This window comes from Notamacropus eugenii, chromosome 5, assembly GCF_028372415.1.
Source record: "Notamacropus eugenii isolate mMacEug1 chromosome 5, mMacEug1.pri_v2, whole genome shotgun sequence".
In the NCBI taxonomy this organism is placed as follows: Eukaryota; Metazoa; Chordata; class Mammalia; order Diprotodontia; family Macropodidae; genus Notamacropus; species Notamacropus eugenii.
Window position 1 is genome coordinate 148,604,963 of NC_092876.1, and position 18,959 is coordinate 148,623,921.

Sequence of the window (18,959 nt, forward strand, 5' to 3'; positions counted from 1 at the left end):
AATACAAAAGAGAATGATCTGCTTAATTCTGCAATCAAATTCCATAGTTCTTTCTCTGGATGTGGAAGACATTTTGCCTGAAGAGACCCTTGGGGATATTTTAAGTCCTTGTATTACAATGAAGTACTAAGTCTACCAGAAAAATTCCACGCACACCATGGTTGTTGCTGTGTACAAAGCTCTCCTGATTCTGCTCCTTTTACTCAACATCAATTCATATAAGTCTTTCCAGGCCTCTCTGAAGTCTTCCTGTTCATCTTTTCTTATAACACAATGGTATTCTTCATATACCATAATTTATTCAGCTATTCCCCAATAGATGAGCATCCCCTGGAAGCTAATGATTTTAAGAGGAATCAAGAAATTATAAAACAAAACCAAAAGAATGAAAAAATAGAAGACAATGCAAAATATCTCATTGGAAAAACTGAGCAAGAAAATGTATCCAGGAGAGATAATTTAAAAATTATTGGACTACCTGAAAGCCATGATCAAAAAGAGAACCTAGACATCATCTTTCAAGAAACTATCAAGGAAAAACTGTACTAATATTCTAGAACTAGTGGGTAAAACAGAAATGGAAAGATTCCATCAATAATCTCCTGAAAGAGATCCCAAAACAAAAACTCCTAGGAATATTGTAGCTAAATTCCAGAGTTCCCAGGTAAAGGAGAAAACATTACAAGCAGCCAGAAAAAAATAATTCAAGTATTGTGGAAACACAATCAGGATAAAACAGGACTTACCAGCTTCTACACTAAGGGATTAGAGGTCTTGGAATATGATTTTCCAGAGGTCAAAGGAGATAGGATTAAAACCAAGAATCACCTACCTAGAAAAACTGAGTATAATACTTCAGGGGGAGAAAGGAACTTCAATGAAATAGAGGACTTCCAAGCATTCTTGTTGAAAAGACCAGAGCTGAATAGAGAATTTGACTTTCAAATATAAGAATCAAGACAAGCATGACAAGGTAAACAGGAAAGAGAAGTCATAAGGGATTTATTAAAGTTGAACTGTTTACATTCCTACATGGAAAGATGATATTTGTAACTCATGAGATCTTTCTCAGTATCAGCATAGTTGGAGGGAATATATGTGTGTGTATGTGTATATATATGTATGTATGTATGTGTGTATATATATACATATATATATAGAGAGAGAGAGAGAGACAGAGACAGAGACAGAGAGACAGACAGACAGAGAGACAAAGGGCACAGGTTGAGCTGAATATGAAGGGATAATGTCTAAAAAATAAAATTAAGGGTTTATAGGAATGTAGTAGGACAAAGAGAAAGAGGTAGAATAAAAATGGCAATAAAAAGCTTTTACAATGGAGGGGAAGAAGGGGAAGGTGAGAGGGAATGTGAACCTTAACTTTCATCACTTTCATCGGATTTGTCTTCAGGAGGGAATAACATACACACTCAATTGGGTATGGAAGTTTATCTTACCTTACAGAAAAGCAGGGGGGGAAAGGGAAAAGGGGGGGGTAATAATAGAAAGGATGGCAAATGAGGGGAAGGGGTAATTGGAAGCAAACACTTTTGTGAAGGGACAGGTCAAAGGAGAGAATTTAATAAATCCATTAATAAATGCAGGGCAAGACAGTCTTTCACAACATCACATTTATGGAGGCGTTTTGCATGACCACACCTGTATAACATTTATCAAATTGCTTGCCTTTTCAATGAGGGTGAGTGGGGAGGGGGGACGGGAGAGAATGTGGAACTCAAAGCTTTAAAAATGAATGTGAGAGGTTGTTTTTACATGCAACTAGGAAATAAGATATATAAGCAATGGGGTATGGAAATGTATCTTACCCTACAGGTAAATAGAAGGGAAGGAGATAAGGGGAGCATGATAAAAGGGAGGGCAAATTGGAGGAAAAGGAAATCAGAATACAATCTGTCCTGTCATGGGGGTAGGGAGCAGATAGGGAGAAAATTTGAAATTCAAAATTTTGGGGGAGGTAAATGTGGAAAACCAAAAATAAATAAATTTATATGGGAATAAAATAAAATACAAACCTTCAAAATGAGCATCTTTACCAGGTATCCTTGAATTTTTTTTAGATTTTGATAGCTTTCAATATTATTTGGTTTCCTTTGTAATCTTATGTACTTTATGTTTAAATGCATAAATGCATTATTCTGAGAAGTTCACCATAGCTTTCATCCATCAGACTGCCATCACAGCCCATGACACTAGAAAGGTTAGGAGCCTTGATGGTACAGTACTTGGGCAGCAGAGAAGTGGAAGTCAGAAGACCTACTTCTGTCTCCTGGCTTTGCCATTCACTCCCTTCTTTACCTTAGGTAAGTAATTTTCCCTCTCTGACATTTTTCCTTCTATGAAGAATGAAGATTTTGGGCTACCCATTATAAATGTCCTGTCCAGCTCTCTTGATTTATATTTCTGCCTACATTAACAAAATACTATGGTTTCTGTGAAAAACATCCCAATTAATCTGTTGTGCGTCAACATCCCTTTCTTTGGGCTTTTTGACTGTGTTTGTTGTTCACTAGACTTTGGAAGCTCAGAGCTTGCTAGAGAATGTCAACATTCAAAAACTTTTAAGGGTGTCCTTTCACCACATTTAGGTCCACCCCCCTTTCATCTGGGCTGTTCACACAAATAGCGATTGTGTCAAATTGGCAAATATATTTATCCCTGAGGCTGTGCTATGGTAACTAAATGGGTTAGGGTAAAGGACGGGGGAGGAGCTAAAGGAACAAATGCTAGCATGTTCCTGAATTTTCTTATTAACAGCCTTTCCCTGTTCCCTTTCTTGCTAAAACCACATCTAAACTATTCCCTTCTCCCTAATGTACTTAAAGTAGCCCTTTAAATTTTGTTAGTAAGTTTTCCAGGGGTCATGAGTTATTTATAGAATACATTTGGGACATGTAACTCATCAAATGGATGATGAAAATGAAAATACCTAATGCTAACACAGCAATTTTGTACTTTACAATAGGACCCCCACTTGTCTTAGCTCATTGGATATTTACAAAAACCTTAATGAGAGCAGAGAGTAACTGCACCACAATTTCTATTCCTAGCATGATATAAGAAACATTGACAGAATTATAGTCAGAAGAATGAAACAGAGTGCAAACCCTCGCTCCTTATTATGTGACATTGGAGAGGTTGCTTATTTCTGTCTGTTTCTTCATCAGTAAAAGGAGGAGGTTAAGGTAGAACAGAGGTGTCAAACTGGAAGGCCAGGGAAGTCAGATTCAGATTAAAATATAACTGGAAAATATTTACTACACACACACGTGTGTGTATGTATGTATATAAATACAATATAGATAATGTTAATTGGTGGTTTTCTAAGTCAATAGGACCCATAAGGATTTGTTTCTGTTTGAGTTTGGTATCACTGGATCGCTAGAATACCTCTTAGATTGCTTCTAGACCTAAATCTTCTAAACTTTTATGTGACAGGCTTGCATCCCAAATTTTTTATTATGACTTTAAATCCAGTGTTCATCCCCTGGTACTGTGTAGCTCTGGAAGAAAAAAAAGAATGAGAGCATTACTGGACCTGAGTCCAATTTGTCAAAATTTGTTTCAGTCCATTTCAGTGCATCTTGATGCCTAAGTTGGCCTACCTCTAAAACTAAAAGACATCTATTATTATTGAAGTCATGTATATGTGTATTACAGATATAAAATGGGAATACATATGTATTACATACAATACATACACATCTAACATATATGAATCAATATAATATTTAAATATTTTATATTATAGATTTTTAAATGGATGCTTCAAATATTATATATAATATATACATAGATCTGTGTACTTTTGTCAAGAAATGTCAAAATATTCAAATTTGCTGATCTTTTATAAGCATTTAGACTAACATACATTGACAGCTTTGGGGCTAGTGCTTCTTAAAGTGATTGCATAATTCAAGGAAAACATTAAATTTGAAAGAGTCCTTCAGTGAGGGCAGTATCTGTAATCCCTGTCCTAGTCTTGTTCTGTGTCTTTGGTAAATCCACTTGACCTCTCTGGGAGCTGTGGCCATCTTACTAGTAAGATTCATAACTCTTCTCTTAGAGTCTCCTCTGGTGAAGCATAACCAATAACTGACTGTAAAACCTATCAAAAATGTTGTTAATGTGAAGACTGTGCTGGAAGGAAACTTCAGTGAGTTGGTGGATTTTCTAGTTTTTGTTTTTCCATTTTAGGCTTTAGACACACTATAAAATTATAAAATAAGGTTGTTGTTTTTTTTTGTTTTGTTTTTAGGAAAGTTAGAGGTTCTGATTGGCCTATCTTCAATCTATCTTCATGCTCAAGTTGAGCTGACATTAAAAGTGAAAGATATTCATTTTGATTAGTTACATTTTTTAAATGCATTTGGTTTTCTATTTAACATTTGTATCTCCTAGAGAGCTTCATTCAACAGAAATTACAATCATTTGTAACTCTGCAATCCTTTACAATTTACTTTGTCCTTAGCTGATTTTTCACTCTCTAATTTTTTGGTTGGTAACAATTTTGCCAGCTCTGACATGGGTGGGTGGAGACTAATATATCTCTCCTACCTGTGAAAGCTGGGAGTTTGGTGGTCACTTCTGGACTGGTGCTGAATAAAAATGTCACATCAGTTCTCAGCTAAATAAGACCAATTGACACAATACAATGTATTTGATTCCAGAGGCATTTGTCAGAATAACTGTTCTCTGTGCAGATCTGGGATTGGGGGGGGCGGGAGGGGGCGCGATATAATCTCCCCATTTCAGCTTCATTTCAGAAATGATTTCTTTATGGCTTCATGAGAATGTCTCTAGGAGAAAGAAATAGGATTGATTGCTCAGGTGAATACAGATTCTAGACATGAAGGATCTAAAAGGGCTACAATTTGATGATGTGACGTTGAAAATCAATGTTCTCTTTCTGAAGACATTATCAAGCAGGGACCCATTTCTTGTCGTTTATTCCCTGACTTTGCAAGCTTGTGGGGTTATTTGGGCTGCAAGAAAGAATTCTTTGCAGGATATAATCCTTTATTTAGATGGTTGGCATTACATCTGTAGGCTGGTGGCTCAGAATATATTTTGCACCAAAGTCATAGCTTTCTAGAACTTAGAAAAGGAAAAGTACAGCAAAAAGAGCTCACATTCCAACTCTCCAGTGAGAAGGATGCAATTCACCAAACACTGATTGACTCCAACTATATTCCATGCAGTGTTCCAGGCACTGAAGATAGAAAGATGAAAGATAACATAATTCTTATCCTCAAGAAGCTTAAAAACTGCTAGCAGGGACATGACAATATGGAAATAATGTAAATTCCTTGAGGTCAAGGATAGTTTCATGTTTATCTTTGCATCCCACCATCCAGTGCCTTGATATGTAATTAGCACTTAATTACTAGTCATATATATGAATCAAAAAGCATTTATTAAATGCTCTATGTCAAGCACAGTTCTGAGTTCAGGGGATACAAATACAAAGATGAAGACAGTCAGTTCCACTTTCAAGAAATTATGATCTAATAAAGAAAATAATGCATACAGAAGAGTGATCACCAGGGAGGGCTATTTTGCTTTATAATGATACAAGGATTCTGAGTGAGACCACGGGGCACCACCTTTATAGTAGCAATGGGAGTGTAGATCTGATGGCATTTCCAAAACTGAAAAGTATAGGTTTGGGGGGAAGGATGAGAGGTGGTAAGGCAGCTATAGCTATTGAAAAATTGCTGAGAAATAAGGCCTGGCCTGAATGGAATCTGCTCAGATAGAGTGAGATCCATGAGTCACTTGCCAATCAGGTCACTGGGTGCTAGGTACTAGATGAAAAGTCTGAAACTAAAAGGGTTTAGTATTCCAGGGCATGATCTCTGGTCCAGGCTTATTGAATTGGATTAAATTGATTGTCCCTGGGCATCAGGATTATCATTAAAGGAAAGTGACACACACTTAGCCAAATCAAAACTGTATTAACATTCATCAGTCATCTCTAGTCTCTCACAGCTGACTGTTGTAGAACAGCTGGGGATAGTAGTAGAACTGGGAATGGTCCCAGAGGTTCTGTGCATGAATAATAACTCCAATCCTGCAGCAGCAGAATGGCAATGCCTCTAGGAACTGGTACAAGAAACCCTTCTGTTCTGATAATGAAGAATTGGGCCAGCTTCTAACCCATTAAAGAGTGAGGCAGAGCTGTGCCTCTGAGAGAGAAGCCACAAGAATGGCTCTGTTGTGGAATTATGTCTTGCAATCTCTCTAGTGGCTAGGTCCTTTCCTCTCTTTCTTATGAATCTGATATTTCCTTCTGGACCAGTGATTCAGGTTTATTTTTTGTTTGTTTATTTTGAGAAGATGCATCTGGTTCTTTATGTCTTCTTTGTAGATCTATGATTATATGTGTATATCCATTAATTATTTGAGATCAATTAATAAGATCTCCCTGATTCCAAGACCACAATTCTATTTATGACACAGTGATAGCCCTCAATTTCTGCCATCTGGATCTAAGAGGAACAAGCCAGATCCCTTTTCCATATATAATCTTTCAAATATTTGAAGGCATATACCATGTTTTATTCAAGTAAGACATCTGTAATTAGTAAGACATCTCTAATTCCTTTAATGCCATGGCATGACTTCAGATTCTGACACTTTCCTTCAAGAAACATTTTAGTTTCTCAATATATGTACACAATAATACAAATGTGGTCTGACCATGACAGAGTACAATAGGACCATAGTCTTCCATGTCCTAGACATCCTACTTCCATTAATGCATGCAAAGAAACTGCAATATAACATTTTAAAATCCTATCAAATGAACACTCCACTAAGACTACTACATCATTCTCACATGAACAGATGACTAGCATATTTCTTCCATTATATACATAAGTAGTGAATTTTTTGGAATCAAGCAATATCAAGTAATCAGTTCATTTATTAAGCACTGATGGTATGCCAGGTACTATGTTAGTCATTGAGGATACAAAACTGAAAATGAAATAATTTCTCCCTTCAAGGAATTACATTCATAGAAAATATATGCTAATTTGCCCTTATAAATACATCTTGTTAACATCAATTCATCTTTGTAACCTTTAGAGAACATTTTACATACTGTTTTGGTCACTTAATGTAGTAATAATTCTTTCTGCTTTGTCATCCACAAACTTATTACTTGTGTCATTTATGCAATTGATAAAATGTTGAAAAGAATATAGCTAAGTACAGAACCTTGGAGAACTTTATTACAGACACCTCCACATCTCCAGATTCAAAGTGACCCATTAATTAATGCTCTTTGAGGCAGTTACCATTCCAGAGATCTGGGGCTTCAACAAATTTTGAATCCATCTAATTCAGTTTTTCTCTAGCTTGTATCTCTACATCTTAATGGCATACTGTGTTAAATGACCTGTTGAAAACTTGACCATGTCATGAAGTCAATGACCACGGCATTTTCTGATAGACCAGAATAGTAATGGTAAGTGAAGTTTGATGTATCTTGTTCTTAATGAACCTATGATGGCTCAAAATCATCTTCTTGATATTACATTTTAGAATTCTTGTCAGAAATTGAAGTCAAATCCATCATCCTATAATCTGAAGAATTTGCCTTCTTCCTCTTTTGTAAAATCAAGTTCATGTTTGCTTGTAAGTTTTTCAACTCACCATTTTCATCATTTCATAAAGCATTAATATTCTTTTACATTCATATACCACAGTCACCATTATTGTAAAATGATATCTGCCAGAAACATAGGGACAATACATGTCTGTTCTTTCGCTACTTTGAAATATAGTATCTATATATGAATATAATTTAAGTCAGTTATTTAGACCCTTGGAATACTTTCTTTATTTATATTTATAAAGTTTATATAAATATTTTTTTATTTTATTTTACTTATATTCACAGAATATTTGTATTCTTTAGACAACTTCTCTTTTTCTTACTCATCAGAATCATTTACATTTGTGTCATTAGAATTTCTTTTCTTGAGAATTTCTCATCCCACGTGAATCATTTTTCCCTTAGAAACTATTGGACCTTGAACTCTTGTCAAGCTTTTCTCTGATTTTTTTGACATCTGTTCTTCCTATGTCTTGGAGACATTTCAGACTGTGCCTGGACTTCTCTTTTTTGTGTCTATCAGGAACTCCAACAAAAAGAGTTCTTAATCTCATGCTTACAAACTTATTTTGCTGGAAATATTTTGATAATTCTATTTTCCACATAATTGTTTCCTTTGTATTGCTAGTATTTTATTTTATGTATTTAAAAATATTATTTTGAGAAAGGATACAAAGTTTTACCAGTCTGCCAAAGAGGTCCATAACTCACAATAGAGTTAAGAACTCCATCTAAAATAAAGTTGTTAATTCTTCCCAAAGTTCCTGACATTTCTATTATAGTGACCAGTCCATGATTATTGGCAAGAATCATAGAATCTGAGCTAGAAGAATCCTCAAAGACCATTTTGTCAAATTTGTAGAAGAAAAAAATCCCTTTTGCAATTAAGTTTTTATTGATGACTCCCAAGGAAAGGGAATATATTACCTTCTATGGAAAATGATCCCATTTTTGGATGACTCTAATTGTGGACTTGACTGAGCAACAATAGAGACCCTACTCAACTTCAGACTCCATTTCTGCCTCACAGTATGAGACTTGGAATGGGCTGCATCTGCCATCCACTATTTATTCAGGACTTTTGAATAAAGAAAGGAAGATCTCTCAGTTATCTGAGAGGTTGAGGCCAGTAGATTGCTTAAGCAAAAGAGTTCTGAGCTACAGTGTGCTACGCTGTGATTGTTCTCACTAAGTTCACCATTAATATGGTGAGGCTCATGAAGCTGCATGCTATTAGATTGCATAAAGAGGTGGGGGTCTGAAACTGAGCAAGTCAAAGTTCCCTTGATGATCAGAGCAGGATTTGGCCTATCAATATCCCCTGCACTTCCACCTTGAGAAGGATTAGAGAGACCTAAAAAAAGAGAGAAGAGAGAGAAACAGAGTGAAAGAGAGACAGGGATATAGAGGGATGGGAAGGAAGGAAGGAAGGACAATTCTTCAGGGAACAGATTGTCTAGGTTAAGGTTGGAGAGAAAGAATAACCGCTGTGTATTTCTGAGTCTGCACTATACATTTTTGGTTAATTCCTAAAAAGCAGAGATATGTCTCCATACCTCCTTTATGTATCTTACCATCGTAGTATTGCAATCTGGCACTTTAGGACTGCTGTTTTATGGGGAAAATGCCAAATGTAATGTTGGCAGTCACATTTAAGAGAAAATATAAAGGACTATTATTTGTACTGAGAACTCGAGTAAGTAGTTGTAATCAGGGGTTCTCCCAATCTGCTCTGACTAAAGCATCCTTCATTAAAACATGAATAGAGCTATACTTGATTCCCCTGGTCCCTTCTGGTAATATACATGTGTCTCAGCACTAAGGGACTTGCATTTTGAGATGATGAAGCAATTCCTCAATTAGTTTCTTAGTTCCTATGAGAGTGGCAAGGTATGTCTGTGTTACTGGGGCATGGCCAATAGGTCAGATCCTCTCAGCAGACTTTAATGTGAGGGAGAATGCACCTTGGCTCTCTTCTTCCTCTATTTTCTTATGTGGGACTCAAGACTTCCCTGAGTTAGGGATGTGCTTCTCTCCCTTAGAACCCACATGGGCTCCTACTCATGCAAATTAGAGCATGTGTTGCTTAAGCAACTACTGTCTTCCGCTTTGTGTGTGTTTTCCTCTAAACGTAAGTGACTAAACAGCTATCATGTGACAAGGATTTTTCAAGTGTGGCTGTTAGAGGTGCAGGAGTCCTGGGTTGGAACCAACTCTACTGTGCAAGGTGCCCCTACATCATATACAATGCTTCTCAGAGGAGAAAATGTCCATTTTTTACATAGAGCCCTAGCCCTGGTCCATACATATAAAAGACATGAGTATGGAAAGATTTGTGTCCATAGAGGTAGTGTAGGGCCAAAGTGAAGGTAAAATGCCACTAAGTACACCATATTCTAAGTATTAATCTCCTGGGAAATACAATATGAAGGTTACGACATTGTGTTTTAAGTCATTATCAAAATACACTAATGATTCTTTTTTGTTTTAAGCCTTTCTTTTATGTAGAAGAAATAAATAGCTGTTATTTACTTGACCAATCTTTTACACCAAATGCCTTTCTAATCCCTCTTGGGATGATGCTAGACATGAGAAATCTAAATATTAAGTGATCTTTCCCAGGGCTTTGGGGTGGAAATATAAAGAACCAGGGAAATGAGAACAGAGCCTAATGCTTCTCTATACAGCCAATATCCCCCAGCACTGAACCTAGTCATCAAGAGCCCATAGATGTAGATGCCCTTTAGGGGCAGAAGGTAAGAACCCCATTTTCTGTTGGGCCAGTGGACCTGTTACACAAGGAATGGGATGTCATAATCTAGGCTTGGTATTATAGCTGGAAGGAATCTCAACAATCTTAGTATCATAGAAAGATTAATTGATTTGAATTTTGAACATCCCAATTCAAATTCTGACTCTTCAATTTATTACTTGTATGACCTTGGGTAAGTCACTGAACTCTTTGGATCCCAGTTTCCTTAAGGGCAAAATGATAGGGTTGAACTTAAATGACATCAAAGTTTCCTTCAAGTCATAAATCTTTGCTTCCATGGTTATCTAGTCAAATCTTCTCATTTTAATCAATCAATAAATCAATCAACAAATATTTATTAAGACATATTATATGCCAGGTATTATTCTAAACTCTGGATATACAAATACTAAATAAAAAGTAAAAATAAAAACAATCTTTTTTCTCAAGGAAGATGCATTCTGTTGGAACAGGTATCATGTGCATATAAAAATATGCATAATGAATACAAAGTATTTTATGTAACAATATGTGTGAGAGGAACAGATAAAAAGTCAATTGGACTACACCATGGAGTATGAAACATAACACATGGAGTTTATTATATATCAGTGCTAGAAAGTTAAGTTGAGGACAAGTTATGAGTGGCTTTTAAAGCCAAACATAGGGATTTGTATTTTATTCTACAGACAATAGGGAGCCACTGAAGATTATTGAGCAAGGGAGTGAAATGGTAAAATCTGGACCTGGAGAAATCATTTTACAAATGAAGAATCTGAAATCCATAGAAACCAAGTGACTTAGCCAGACTGGTGAACTAGCTATTTAGGAATAAAGGTGAAATTCGAACCCAAGTCTCTTATTTCCTAGCCTAGCACTCTTCCCATAACACCATTTTGCTATCCCTCTAAAAAACCTCAACTTTTTGCTTAATATATACCCTAATTATAAGCTTTTGTTTACTGTACATCTTTGCTCTTTTCCCTTAGGCAATTATATTCCCTTCAGCATAACCAGTCTTAGACATTAACTTGTATCAAACAATCAAGAAGAGGATGGATGTCTATATCATTTCAGATTTTTATAGCAAAGAAAGTCATCCTTTCCTTCATTCACTCCACCCCACCCCACCCAACTCTCACCAACCCTGCAACTTTCATATACTAGTCTAGAAATTGGAAATTTCAAGGTTTATTTAGTTCGGTGCTTGTGCATGGGACTTTGTGCTACTTAATAGTCTGGATTTGTATTCTGGACACATCAGCAGCCAGCAGATAATGAATGAAAATTTTCTGAATAAATTTAGTAAAGATGAAATGCTATGTTTAGGTCACAACACAGGATGAGGGCTAAGGATATCTTCCATTCTCCCTCGGCCACTGATTGACTACGTAAACTTGGGCGTTATATTTAGCTTTCTAAATCTCACTGTCCTCCCATGCTTAACAATGATAATAATAGTGTATTTGATTGTGAAGTGCTTTGGCAACCTTGTAGGGAAAACACTGCAAGTGCACAAATTTATTATTCATGAGATTTATGAGATGTTTCAACTGCAGCTGGGTTGTTTTTATATGAAAAGATTATGATACAAATGGAGCCATTGATATTGTGTTACTGAAAAAAATCCCAATGAGTGCTGATGGACTAAATAAGTTTAAAATCATACACTAACTTTTTCATTATTATTCTTGCCATCAAAATTGATCTCTCAACATCTATCCATGTTGTTCTCAGCATTGCTTTAACAATGATCATCAAAACATGGGCCACATCTATGAAAATAGCATCACTAATTTGACTGGATCTTGCAGAAAGATGAGGCACCAAACAAACAAACAAAATCAGCAAACAGGTATTTCAGTCATCTCTGTAACTACTATAAACAGATGCAGTCTGGATATATTGACTAGACATAACAGGATTGGATTAAACATTGGGAGATTGTTCTGTTGTTTGGCAATCAATTTTCAAACCATCCATCTGAGCCATTACATAGGTTTCCATAATGTTTCTGAAATAGAATCCTAGAGTTTAGAGAGACCTTAGACCTCAGAGCTCATACATGCCCCCTCAGGCAATGTTTTGTAGTGGATAAAGGACACAATCTGTAGTCAATCAATCAATCAATCCATATTTAGTAAGTGCCTAGTATGCATCAGACATCGTGTTAAACATTGGGGATACAAGAGACAAAAGATAGATCCTGCCCTCAAGGAGTTTACAATGCAATGGGGGAGACAACACGAAAACAAGTATTTTCAAAGAAAGCTATATACACAATAAATAGGAAATAATTAACAAAAGGAAAGCATTAAAGACTAAAGGTTTGTATCTTACTTCAGACCCTTATTTACAGTGTGGCCATACTCAGAATACTCATCTGTAAAACAGGGATAATAATGACACCTCGCTCATATTATTCTTTTGAGGCTCAGATGAGTTAATGTATAAAATGTAACCATAAATCTTAAACAATGATACATATATCAGTTACTAATATTACTTCAAATGAGAAAACTGAGGCCCAGAGAGGTTAAGTAATGCCAAAGATTGTACAGCTAGTTCACAGCAAAATCAGAACTAAAATCTAGCTCTCTTGATCCCAAATTCAGGTGTCATTCCACTGAACTATGCTTTTTATTTATATATCTTACCAAACATTTCACCATTTCACCTTTCTTTCAGTTATCATAATATAAATTAACTTGAAAAGGGGAAATAGCATAGTCCAGTAGAAGGACCTAAATTCCAGAGTCAGCGGTGGTGGTTGTTGTTGTTCAGCCATGTCTAACTCTTCATGACCCCATTTGGGATTCTCTTGGCAAAGATACTGGAGTGATTTGCCATTTACCTCTCCAGCTCATGTTACAGACAAGGAAATTGAGGCAAACAGGGTTAAGTAACTTGCCCAATTTATTAAATGGCAAATAAGTATCTGAGGTCAGATTTAAACTCATTAAGATAATTTAAGACCCAACACTCTATCCACTATACTATCTAGATGCCATATTTGAATCCCACCTCTTGTTCTTAACATCTATGTGACCTTGAGCAAGTCAAACTTACCAGGCCCTCAATTTTCACATGTGTAAAATGAGTTGGGAGGGGTTCTAGATCATAAGAACTTTCATCTAACTTCCTCTGAAAATAGCGGACATACCTCATCATCTAAGAAAATAGGTCTTCTGCTGAGTGAAATATTTTTGTTATGGGACTAAATACTGAACTTTCCCAGTAAGGAACTGGTTACATAATGGGCTGATGCTTCTAGTAGAGCTTGGACATGATTTCTCAGGGAGTGTGTTGAGCCTTGATGGAAAAGGGAAAGTGATCACACATGTTGATAAAGGGAGGGTGATCACACACCTGTGATAATGGGAGTTCTGTAGTGAGGAAATAAAGTAATTTTTTAGATGGGTTCTACCTATCCTCAGTAGAGTCCACAGGACATAGAGTAAAGGCATCACAAACTTACCTAATTTTCTCCTGGGAGTTAAGGATCTCTGTTAAAGATGCAGGGAGAAAAGAGTTCTTTTTCAAATAAAAGAGATGCTTTTGCTCTTCCCCTGGGTTTTCTTCCTTGTCATGGAGTCAGATAGATCTGGAAATCCCCCAATGTCCAACTGTGACTCAGAACATGCTGGTGGATGTAAGGATTTGTATGGGTAAGCCCCTACCACACTGCCTTAGGACTAAGGGCTGTTTAACAAAGAAAAGAACAATTGAATAGGTTGATAACTGTGTATGGACCTCATTCAGGATTGCTCTGGAGTAGTGATTCTTGCTAATGTGGAAATAAAAACTTTTCTTGGCATTTGGCACTGAGCTACCCATGAGGCTTATGCATACTATTAAGGAAAATGTGAGAGTGGACACGCAAGCCTTGTAATACAGAGCAAAGGTCAACTTGAGCATGTCTGATCAAATAAGGAAAAGTAATTCAGGATGTGCAGGCTAGTAAAAATATTCATTATTTTGGTCACCAGAGATTTAAATATAGGGCTGTTAGCAGGAGTATGCCTAAGAGAAAAGAGATACAAAGAGCATGGATGTTCCATTTCTGAGTTAAGTGAGAGTTAAAGCAGAAACCTTTAGGTGACCAAGTGAGAGAAAAGGTGGTAAAGGACATTAAGGACCTTCATAAAACTGGAAATAATATATTGAAGGAGTAGATTGAAAGCTTCAATGACCTGCTAGCTCTGCAAACAAGGGTGAATCACTTAACTCTCTGATCCTCAGTTTTCTCATATGTAAAAATGGTGATATTTGCATAACCTACTGTAGAAGCTCTTGAAGGGAGTATTTTTGTAAACCTGAAAGAAGAATATGAATGAATTATTACTACCGTTACAATTGTTCTTCCTAAAAGTAGTACTCTGATACTTTATGATAGTATGCAAATGACCCTGGGACCTCAGACCTGTTGCTAGGAGCACAAACTCTGATAGGTCCTGCAAAGTTACAAAAACTGAATAGGAGCATTGACAGTATCTGGCATCTAAGAAATAAACTAGCTAAGATCAAAAGTCTTATTATCAAATGATTAGCCACTAAGTCTTAATATTTTGCCAATGGAATTCTTGAAACAAATTTATTTTAATTTTTCTTTCATAATTTGTTTTGTTAAATGTTTATTTATTTAGTTTTAGTTTTGACACACATTTCCACAAAATTTTGAGTTCCAAATTTTCTCCCCATCTCTCCCCTCCCTCCATCCCATAACACCTTGCATTCTGATTACCCCTTCCTTCAACATGTCCTCCCTTTTATCACACCCCACCCTTCCCTTAACTCCATCTTCTCTCTTTTCTTGTAGGGCTAGATAGATTTCTATAACCCATTACCTGTATTTCTTATTTCCCAGTTGTATGCAAAAACAATTCTCAACGTTCATTTCTAATACTTTGAATTCCAATTTCTCTCCCTTCCTCCCTCCCCACCCATCCCCACTGAGAAAGCAAGCAATTCAATTTAGGCTATATATGTAAGGTTTTGCAGAAGACTTCCATAATAGTCATGTTGTGTAAGACTAACTATATTTCCCTCCATCCTATCCCGCCCCCCATTTATTCTATTCTCTCATTTGTCCTTGTTCCTTCCCAAAAGTGTACTTCTAATTACTCCCTTCTCCCATTTGCCCTCCCTTCTATCATCCTCCTCACCCCACTTGTCCCCTTCTCCCTTACTTTCCTGTAGTGTAAGATATATTTTCATACCAAATTGAGTGAGCATGTTATTCCCCCCTTAAGCTAAACGTGAAGAGAGTAATCTTCACTTTTTCTCTCTCACCTTCTCCCTTTTCCCCTTGGTTGTAAAAGCTTTTTTTTGCCTCTTTTATGAGTGATAATTTGCCCCATTCCATTTCTCTCTTTCTCCTCCCAATACATTCCTCTCTCACCCCTTAATTTTATTTTTTAAAATATCATCCCTTCTTATTCAGCTCAACCTGTACTCTGTATGTGTGTTTGTGTGTGTGTGTGTGTGTGTGTGTGTGTGTGTGTGTGTAATCCCTCCAACTACCCAAATACTGAAAAAAGTCTCAGGGAGTTACAAAAGTTATTTTTCCATGTATGAATGTAAACAGTTAAACTTTAGAAAGTCCTTTATGATATCTCTTTCCTGTTTACCTTTTCATGCTTCTCTTGATTCTTGTGTTTGAAAATCAAATTTTCTATTCAGTTTTGATCTTTTCATAAAGAATGCTTGAAAGCCCTCTATATTATTGAATGACCATTTTTTTTTCCCTGAAGTATTATACTCAGTTTTGCTTAGTAGGTGATTCTTGGCTTTAATCCCAGTTCCTTTGACTTCTGGAATATCCTATTCCAAGCCCTTTGATCCCTTAATGTAAAAACTGCCAGAACCTGTGTTATGTTGATTGTATTTCCACAATATTTGAATTGTTTCTTTCTAGCTGCTTGTAGTATTTTCTCCTTGACCTGGAAATTCTGAAATTTGGCTGCAATATTCCAAGGAGTTTCTCTTTTTTCAGGTCTGTTTTAAGAGATGACCAGTGGATTCTTTCAATATTGATTTTGCCCTTTGGCTCTATGTAGAGTGTTAAAGGGAGTGTGAGTCCTGTGATCAAGGCCATAGCTGAGGCAAAGCCTGTTCCCGTGGGACTTGTGCTTACTCAAACCCTGGCAGAAGCTCTCCATGACCCTGGAACCTGATGTTCCTGCAGAAAAGTTGCAATTGGGTCTGGGAACTCAGGAACTAGCTTCAGGAACAAGATAAACTTCAGGTGCAAGGACGTGGGTAAGTCATGAGATGGTGAAGTAATGGGATGAGCTCAGCCTGCACGTGATTGTGGTTACAGCCCTTAAATAACCTGATTCTCATCTGAATAAACAGAGTTGCCTTACATCCTGCCTCCTGCCTCCTTCATTGCTTCTGAGATGAAGGTCTTGCTGGTCAAGACCCTCTACCCAAGGAGTTCCTAGGTGAAAGGAATCCTACAGTTCTAGAATATCAGGGCAGTTTTCCTTGATAATTTCATGAAAGATGATGTCTAGCCTCTTTTTTGTGATCATAGATTTCAGGTAGTCCCATAATTTTTAAATTGTTTCTCCTGGATCTATTTTCCAGATCAGTTGTTTTTCTAATGAGATATTTCACATTATCTTCCATTTTTTCATTCTTTTCATTTTGTTTTGTAATTTCTTGGTTTCTCATAAAGTCATTAGCTTCCATCTGCTCCATTCTAATTTTTAAAGAACAGTTTTCTTCCATAAGCTTTTGAAACTCCTTTTCCATTTGATAATTCTGCTTTTTAAAGCATTCTTCTCCTCATTAGCTTTTTGGATCTCTTTTGCCAATTGAGTTAGCCTATTTTTAAAGGTGTTATTTTCTTCAGTATTGTTTTAGCAAGCTGTTGACTCATTTTTCATGGTTTTCTTGCATTGCTTTCATTTTTCTTCCCAATTTTTGCTCCACCTCTCTTACTTGATTTTCAAAATCCTTTTTGAGCTCTTCCATGGCCTGAGACCATTGCATATCTATTTTGGAGGCCTCTAATGGTAAGCATTGTTCTTCCTCATCTGAACAGATGGAAGAAAATACCTTTTCATCAAGAAAGCAACCTTCTGTAGTCTTATTTTTTCCATTTTTTGGGTATTTTCCCATCCAGTTATCTGACTTTTCAGTCCTTTTGTCAAGAGGAGGGTATACTCTGGGGACCTGTAAGTTCTCAGTTACTCCAAGGTTGCACAATCACGGGAGAGGAGTTTACTCCTCTCCTGGTCTGTGCACTGGACTGGGAACAACCAAAAACTTTTATGACCAGAATCTGTGAGTAGTAGAATTCCCTTTCTATAGCTGCTTCCAGCTCCACTACACCAGAGCTCCTCCTCTTCACCCCAGGGCCAGGTGCAGGGCTGGGATTCAGATCAGCTGCTCAATTCCCCCAGGGGCTTTAGACAGAGGTCTCCACAAATGGACTCTGCTGCAACCTCTGCTGACATGGCCCTACTGCCACCACCACTTGGGGTCAGGGCCTAGGGGAGGACCCTGCTCCCTTCTTGTCCAGTTGAAAAGCCCTCTCACTGAACTTTGAAGTTGTCTTTGGTGTTTGTGGGGTGAGAGTTCTTAGAACCTCCAATGCTGCTGGGGATTCTGCCCCTGAAGCCTGTTCCAGTCCTATTCCTCCCAGTGCCTCATGGCCAAAGCTGGGCTGCACTCTGTGCTGTGCTCCATGTGATAAGACCTTTCCTGTCGGCCTTCCAGATTACCTTGGACTGCAAATCTCTTTCACTCTGTCTTACTGTGGCTTCTGTTACTCTAGAATTTGTTCAGAGTCATTTTTTACAGGTATTTTATGGGCTGTGAGGGAAGAGCTAGAGTATGTGTGTCTTTCTACTCTACCATCTTGGCTCTACCCCAAAACAAATTTTTAAAAGGCAAAACATATCTATTCTATCTATTTCTTCAGTGAATGTGATAGAATGTTATCAAAGAGGACAGAGAGGGCACACAAAGTTCTTAGAGCTACTAAAAATATTAGTTTAACTGTTAGTAATCTTAATGGACTTTCTCCACCCTATGGCTAATGAAACTATGCTCCAAGAGGGTCTAAATCACATCTATATTAATAGTCTTGAAATAAATTACATTATGAAAGACAAAGTTTCAGCTAAATATAAATAGGCAGTTTTCAGATGAAGAAATCAAGACCATTTGTAGTCATAAAAAATGCTCTAAATCATTATTAATTAGAGAAATGCAGATGAAAATAACCCTGAGCTACCATTTTACACTTATCAGATTGGCTAAAATAATCGAAGGTGGAGGAGACAATTGTTGGAGGGGAGGTGGAAATTTAGAGGACGAAGGAGTTTGATGCAGTTGATTTTATCAAATACCCTGAGACAAATTAATTTCCTTGGGCACATTTTACTTTATTCATTTACCTCATTCATTCAATACCATATTCATTTTACCTTATAATATTCTTGGTAAGCATAAACCAAATGACATGTTTTCCCTATATTCAATCAATTTCTATGTTTTGTCAGTTTTACCTCTGCAATATCTCTCATCCGACACCAGTCTTAACCCATTCGT